Here is a 7,290-nt window from a genome sequence, read left to right on the forward strand (position 1 = left end):
AAGCAACTTACTTTGCCAGCAGCAGCAGGTTTTTTTCAGCCCCTCCGTGATGAAAACACACAGGTAGGATGTACTAGCAGAAGTTTTCCCTGGCACCTGCAGCTGCTTTCACAGCCCATCTGCCTGAGGACGGTGTATCATGGGCTTTTCAAGCAACACCTTGGACAAAAGCATCCCTGCTCCACAGGGCAGCTTTGTGCTGGCTCCCATGCAGGGTGGGGAGGACAGGAAGGACCGTGGATGTGTCGTGGGACAAGCACATCCCACTCAGCATTTACACAAGGTCTTTCCCACAGCCCTGACAATTCTCCCCAGATCTGGCAAGTGCCTCTCCCAGCGCACCATCATCACAACCTTCCTCCTCCTCCACCGCTCACCGCATCCCTCTCCGCAGAGCCATGGTCCTGCCGTGCCACGGGTGACATGACAGTGGTTTACTGAGTCACGTTGCTGTCCCTAAAGAGGAAGCTTTCTGGATATTTTTTTCCCTCACGTCACCAGCAGGATAAATGAGGGAGCCACCTCCACTCGCAGAGCAGCTGCATGGGGGGAGATACACCAAACGCAGATAAACAGCTGCTAAACCTCATGATTAGGACCATGCAACCCACTAAACGCAACACCTTAAACACATATCATCCTGTAAAAGCCACAGCTGCAGCGATGCCGTTCCTTCTTCAAACACAAAGTGACCCTCTCAGGGGAAAAACAAAAAAAAAACACAACAACAACAAAAAAAGGGCATTTTTAAAAAAGTTATTGCCAAACTTGGATAATGCAGATGTTTTTCTCCCTGACCATCACCTGTCCCCGGAGGGTGTGAGCAGCCACCTGTACTTCAGCTCCTCCGTGGCTCGGCATTACCCCGTTTGCCCCCGCAGCACCCCGCACCCGTTTGCTGCCCACTGCAAAGGCGCTGAACGTAATTACAACTGGCTCTCGCCCGCTGAGGGCACGTAATGGAAACCATCACACCCCAACCCAGCTGAGAGCGACTGGAACCACTTTGAGGCGAGAAGCCTATTACTGAGTTATAAACCTCTCCCATCCTCCACAGGAGCCTTTCATAGGGCCAGCTAGAAAAATAATAACTCAGACCCATGTGGTGAGAGGGAGAGAATACGGTGTCTCCAGGTAACAAATATTTGCTTCTTTCGCTATTGTTCCAGCCATAAAATGGATTTTAAAAAAAAAAAAAAACAAACGCAGAATTTTATTTCACTTGAATTAAATGTGTATGTGGCCCCTTGCTCCCCACTGAGAGTTGCTTAATATTTTTTTAAACCACGAAGTCACAGCTGAGCGCGTACGACACAGAAGGCCGGGTTCTCGATGGCTAAAATAGCCCGGCTTCATTGGCATCGGTGGATTAGCATTGATTTACATGAAGTAAAGATGGAGCATATGGTGCGTATGCGCAGGCAGGGAGTCAGAGGTCTTGGTGTGAGCAGATTTCCTCCTCCACCATCCACCAAAACGCGGCGGTCCCAGTGTCCCTCGGCGCCTCGATTGCGTCCCCACCGCTCTTTGGTATCAGCTCTGCACAGTGAGCAGGGTAAAAGGAGGAATCAAACTTTTGAGCCACGACCGTGACATGATGCCTTTTTTTCCCCACCATTTCTAGTCTCAAAAAATTTCCCCAATTTTTGTTCTTATCACTTTCCCCCACCATGGCCCAGAGGGGCTGGGGGAAGCTCCCAGCTGCTCTCTGTAAGTGGGAGCTGAGCAGAGCCGTGCCCGTGACACATCAGCAAACCCACACTCCCTGCAGAGGAAGGCTACCCCCGAAACACTCTGCCTGCCCCCTTGGAATCCCAGAAAACACCCAAAATTTGCAAAACTCCACATTTTGCTTCCCCGTTTACTCTGCTTGAAGCAGTTCCATCGACCTCTCATCCCACTCTAGCAACACCCTTCGGAGGGACAGGATTCCCTTTCACGTCATCAAGAAGATTAAAAATCCAAATTTTTAATCACAGCGAGTTATTAATAAGCCCATGAGGGATCCATGCAGGGTTGTTGATCTCCCTGAGACTGAGATAACAGCTACTGCTTGGGAAAACTTCCCAACCTTGGGACAAAAAGTCCATCAGCACATGGTCTTTTAGGATCATTGCTTTTCTGCTTCTCCGCCCATGAAATCTCATCTCTGACCACTAGAAGCAGAGGAGAAAGTCAAGAGACAGGCAGAGGACACGGTTCCTACTGCTTTGCCCCCTCCTTCGCCCAAAATCTAATAAAGATGATTAAATTACATGTCTTTTCCTCCCATTGAAATCACCGCAAACTGCTCAAATATTAGAGCTCAGGAAATAAGGCACGACAACTTCCCTCGTGAAACTTAAGAAGGCAGAGCAGGGGTCTGGAGCGACAGGCCTGCAAGACTGGGCTGCTCTAATTAAGAAATCACCCTGCTGAGCAGAACCTAATCTAAATAAAATAGAAAAAGGAACTTAGTTCAAAACGCTGCCTTGCGCTCTCCCCCCTTCCCGCCAGCCCACCTCCCCCCCATAAGGAACCCATCCAAGTCACAGGGAGTTTTTCTCTTCTGCTCTTTTTTGGAGGGTGAGGTAGGCTCACACAGAGCCCTGTGTGTGCTTGGGGTGGCCAACTTCCAAAGGAAAAATACACCAGCCATGTATGGCAAAAGGCTGCTATATTTTTTTTTTTTATTGGTGATTTTTTTTTTTTTAAATGATACTTGGCCTGCTGTTTGCTAAGGAGGGAAAAAAAAAAAAAAAAACACAAAACCAACCCTCTGATGATTATATTGTTGGTATGGCTGGTCAAAACTGGTTTGGGACAGAAATTTGGAGGTTAGGTTACACTTCCCCCTCCCCTGAAAAAATGTTTCTGCCTTTCGTGGAAAAATGTTGAAAAAATGAATATCAAAACTGAAAAAACATTTTACTACAGAATTTTAAAACAAAATATTCGAGCCAAAAATCTCAGCTGATTCGATCATTCACCATCTCTTCTCAAAGAACTTCCTCACACTCCCGTTCACCCCAACAGATCAGATTCCCCAGATGAAATAAATCTCCCATGAACCAGCGCCCCCACCTCCCATGTACCAGCACCGAGGATCATCATCCCACCACCCCCCCCAGCCTGGACCAGCGACTCGACCATCATCTACTGCCTGTCCAGGTCTCCTCCGACCTCATTCTCCTCCCCTCCCCATCACCTCCTTCCCCCGCGCCCGTGTTTTCTGTCCCCCTCTCCAATTTGGAGTAGGTGTCCCGCCATGCGCTACAGCCGCTCGGTCCCTCAGCTCCTCACATCCATGAATTTCATCAGCATGAAGCTACCACGTGAATCACTATTTAAAAGCTCAGGCACAGGAAGATTTATAGCAATAAACAGAGAAGCACAGACATTCCCGTGTATGTTTTTTAAAAAGCACTTACCTGCTTAAAAGGGAAAGTGCTGCTACTTGAAGGTTTCCTGGCCAGACCTGAAAAGTAAATCAAACAAACACTATTTGCATTTATTCATAATTCCCAGCAGATTGTTGTTCTAGGAGCTTTGAACTTCAGTGGAGTTACTCTGACTCTTGCCAGCAGGGGATTGTGCTGGCTGAAGATGTTCTCCTAAAGACTTTAGGAACGGGACAAGACCAGGAGAGCAAAACCAAACACCCCACGTCCATATTGTGCAGGTAGGCACCGGCTGAATGATCACGTGGACTGAGAAACCTGAACGAGAGGACAACTCCTTTCCTCCTCCACGTGACGTGATGTAATGCTCTCAAGCATCACAGATGCAAGCGCACACAAGGGCTGCCATTGCCAGCACGTCATTTAACCTCTGAAAGGACCAGAGCGATGAAACGCAGAGGAAGGCAGAGCCCTGTGCTGCCCACCCAAGGGGGGGTCACCACCTGCAAGACCACATCGGCAGTACAGCGTCCAGTCCCGGCCCCGTCTTGTACAAGATGGACATGGACTTGAGTCCAGCAGAAGACACTGAGATGGTGGAGAGCTGGGAACAGCTGGAGAGAACTGGATTTGATCAGCCTTGGAGAGGAAGAGAATGAATCTCATTACCATCTTCAATTGCCTAATTGCAGGGTGCAGAGAAGACAGAGCCAGGCTGCTCGTGCACAGGACAAGAGATAATGGTCACAAGCGAGGACACGGGGCATTAGGAGAAACTTTTTTCACCATCAGGGTGGTCAGACACTGGAACAAGGACAGAGAGGTTGTGGGATCTCCATCCTTGGAGATACTCAGGCCTTGACAGGTCATGCACCGAGCAGCCCAATGCGGCCAGCACTCAGTGGGGTTGGACTGGAGACCTGCACGCAGACAAAATTATCTGCAGTTCTGCATCTCTCTGCATACCCCCCGCAGTGCCCTCAAGCGTCCTGCCAGCCCGCACTTGCTCCCAAGCCCCCAAAGGGGTGCAGCGTGCCCCCAGACCCTCCCAGACGTATTACTCTCACAGTTTCCTTTCGAACAGTAAAACCATTTCTCCATAACTCAGCCAAAGCATTAACACTCCTGTTTCAGTTTCTTTTATGATAGCCTCAGGCTACTGCCAGCCAGGTTCCCCTCGCCACCCAACCCACTCCACAGCAACTGCAACTCTCTCACAGTGCTGCCTGTTCTCCAGCGGGGGAAAGGGGGGGGGGGAAAAAAAAAAAAGTAAATAAATACACTACAGAAGAAGAACATGGGAGGGATTGGCAGAAAGTGGCAATGAGCCAGCGCGAGTCCTCAGGTCTGCACTGTGCCCACCCCACACGCCAGACGTGGGTCCAACCTGCTTCAGGAGCCGCTGGGGGTACGACTTGGCTGATGGGAAGGACGTCAGATCCCGGCTGGTGAGCGACGGTGTTTGTGCCAGTTCATCACCCCTTGGGCTCTAAGGGGAAAAAAATAGGGACTGGAGTGGAGTCTGGTGGATTTCTCCCCTTCCATGGTCTCGCCCATTTTCCACAGGGCTTTGCACCAGCCCCACAGCTGTTCCTCTGACTCAGTTTCTTCCCTGTAAAACAGAAAAAGGTTGTTTTATCTTTACTGAGCATTGCAAGAATGAAACCCACTCACAAAGCATCAGGTGAGGGATGGCCACTGTTGTATACAGGGAAAAGTAAACTCCTGCCAACGTCTGCTCCTCGCTGGGGATGTCACCCCCCTGCAACCGCTCCCCTGAGCACAAGTGGAAGCTGCGTTATCCGCCTCACTGGTCTCAAGATTGAGTTTTTATTTCTCCCAGGTGTGACCCGCTAAGCAGCTGCGACGCATTGCTCTGGGAAATAGCACCAAGCAGATAACGTATTCCTGCCCTGAAGAGCTGATGGCTTGAATAGATTTTAAGTATGGGAGTGTGATGACAGACGATTTCTCAGCTTAGTGCTGCACGTGATATTTTATCAGTGTCAGGGGCATCCTTTGCATCTGCTTCTTTCTCTTTTTTTTAATAAAACCAACAGAACACTTTCCCCTAACATCTACCAGTGACAAACTCACGGCAAATTGTTTTTTCCCCTCCACCTCTCATTCATTCACCATGAATTTCAGTGCTCAGGACAGATCCCTGATATGCAGCAGGGCAGACCCGGTGTGATTCCCTCCGACACTTCAGGAACTGCAGTTTCGTTGCCACCACCCAAGTGCTGTACGTCAGCGCTGCACGGGCTCTGCCCTCCTTCCCCATCTCACCATGACTGGGAGTGCTCGTAATCAGCATCACTCTTGTCGGATGGATGGGAAACTGAGGCAGGGAGACACATGAAAGTAATTTGCCACAGGCAAAAAGCAGAGCAGGAATGGAAAAACGTTTCTTTTGATCCTGAGCCTCCGTTTAACCCCCAGGCCAGGCTTTCCTGGTGCCCACCGTCACCCCTCCATTCTGCCAATGAGGACACACGTTTCCAACCACCTTAACCTCACTCCATCCCGCAGAAACAGAGAGCACAATCAAGTGCAGCACTGAGAGACATCATCCCCAGGTAAATGCCAAGTAACACACGTCAGAAGAACAGAAAAAAAATGTTCAAAATCTACAAGGAGATATTTTTAAATTCCTGATGTCCTAAATGTTCATGTCGACTTTCTTAGCCAAAAACATATGCACAGCCCAGAGCTTAAAATCACCATAAATTTTGTGCTGGATATGACAATAAAAGCTTTGTGCTTGCACAGTGTAGAGTACACTCTGCTGCCTACCTGCACATGGACAACACAGATTTCCATTTTTTTGTTATTAGTACAGTTGCTTTTTTGCATGTACCTTTTGCGAATGCCTGCTAAACTTCAAGAAATGAGTCGAACACTTTAACAAAACAGAGCATGCCAGAGAGGAAGGTGGGAAGGTGCAGAGTGACATTCAGCCGCCGTGGTTCCCCTCCCTGGACCACTGCAGCTCCGTCCCTCAGCCCTGCTCCAGGAGGAGCCACGATCAGAGAGGGAATCCCACAGCAATGCTGCCGAGACCCGATGCAGCTATATAGTCTCCTTACCTTTGAAGAAGTTAAACTCTCCGCAGCAAAAAAAACTTGATGATTATCCCATATCAGGTTGGGGAAAGGTGTTAAGAGTCTTCGCATCGGTTGAGCACAGTCCAGCCAGGCCAGGAACAGGGGGAGGGCACGTCTGCTGTACACACACGTACGCACACACGCGGAGGCACATGCCCACGCAGCTGGGGGTTTACGTGAAGCCATTCCGAAGTCATGCTCTTCATTCTTCTCCTCTCCATCTGTGGTGGGGGATCTCAGAGCTCCTCTGCAGACCACGGATGTCCAACCTCCCCAGAGCAACACGCTGCCATCACCTGAACCACGTCCCCGTGGGGCCACAGAAATCCTCAGGCTCCCGGGTGAATTCACAGCCCAGAGCAGGCTGCAGCGAGCGGGGCAAGCGCAGCAGGCAGGGTACGGCCACAGCGAGCAAGCCCCCGCGCCGCTCACCGGGAATGCGTGGCCCAGCTCAAAGGACAAGTTGCCCCAAAGCTCCTGTTCAGGACCAGCTTCCCCTCCTGCCCCTGTGCTCAGCTTTGCTTTCTGTGGTGCCAGAGCGCAGGGACCACCGCGCCGCAGCCCCGCAGCCCACCGCTGCAAGCGGGGGACAGCGGCCGCTGCCGCCCGCGAGGAACGGAGCCCGGGGAGTGCTCCGATCTCATCTTTTATACCGCTTTGTTTAGAAGCTGTCGGCCCGTTTCGGGAGGCAGCGGCAGCGAGCAGGCACACGCAGGGAAGCGAGAAGATGATGGGTTTTAGCAAGAGTCCAGGGACACCTTTTCTTAAGGTTCATTCATAGCGGCAGGCATGGTACAACAGCC

The 7,290-nt window shown here is 50.6% G+C and overlaps 1 long non-coding RNA gene across 1 annotated transcript; it reads right to left on the reverse strand.

The window, feature by feature from the left end:
• Positions 1 to 1,239: 1,239 nt before the first annotated feature.
• Positions 1,240 to 4,994, reverse strand: LOC113486994. The gene is made up of 3 exons (XR_003399689.1): positions 4,768 to 4,994; positions 3,411 to 3,457; positions 1,240 to 1,539 (listed from the first exon to the last, which is right to left on the reverse strand). It is a non-coding gene; the product is annotated as an uncharacterized LOC113486994 (long non-coding RNA).
• Between the last annotated feature and the right edge of the window lie 2,296 nt (positions 4,995 to 7,290).

This window comes from Athene cunicularia (genome assembly GCF_003259725.1).
Source record: "Athene cunicularia isolate RWA chromosome 18 unlocalized genomic scaffold, athCun1 chr18_part1, whole genome shotgun sequence".
In the NCBI taxonomy this organism is placed as follows: domain Eukaryota; kingdom Metazoa; phylum Chordata; class Aves; order Strigiformes; family Strigidae; genus Athene; species Athene cunicularia.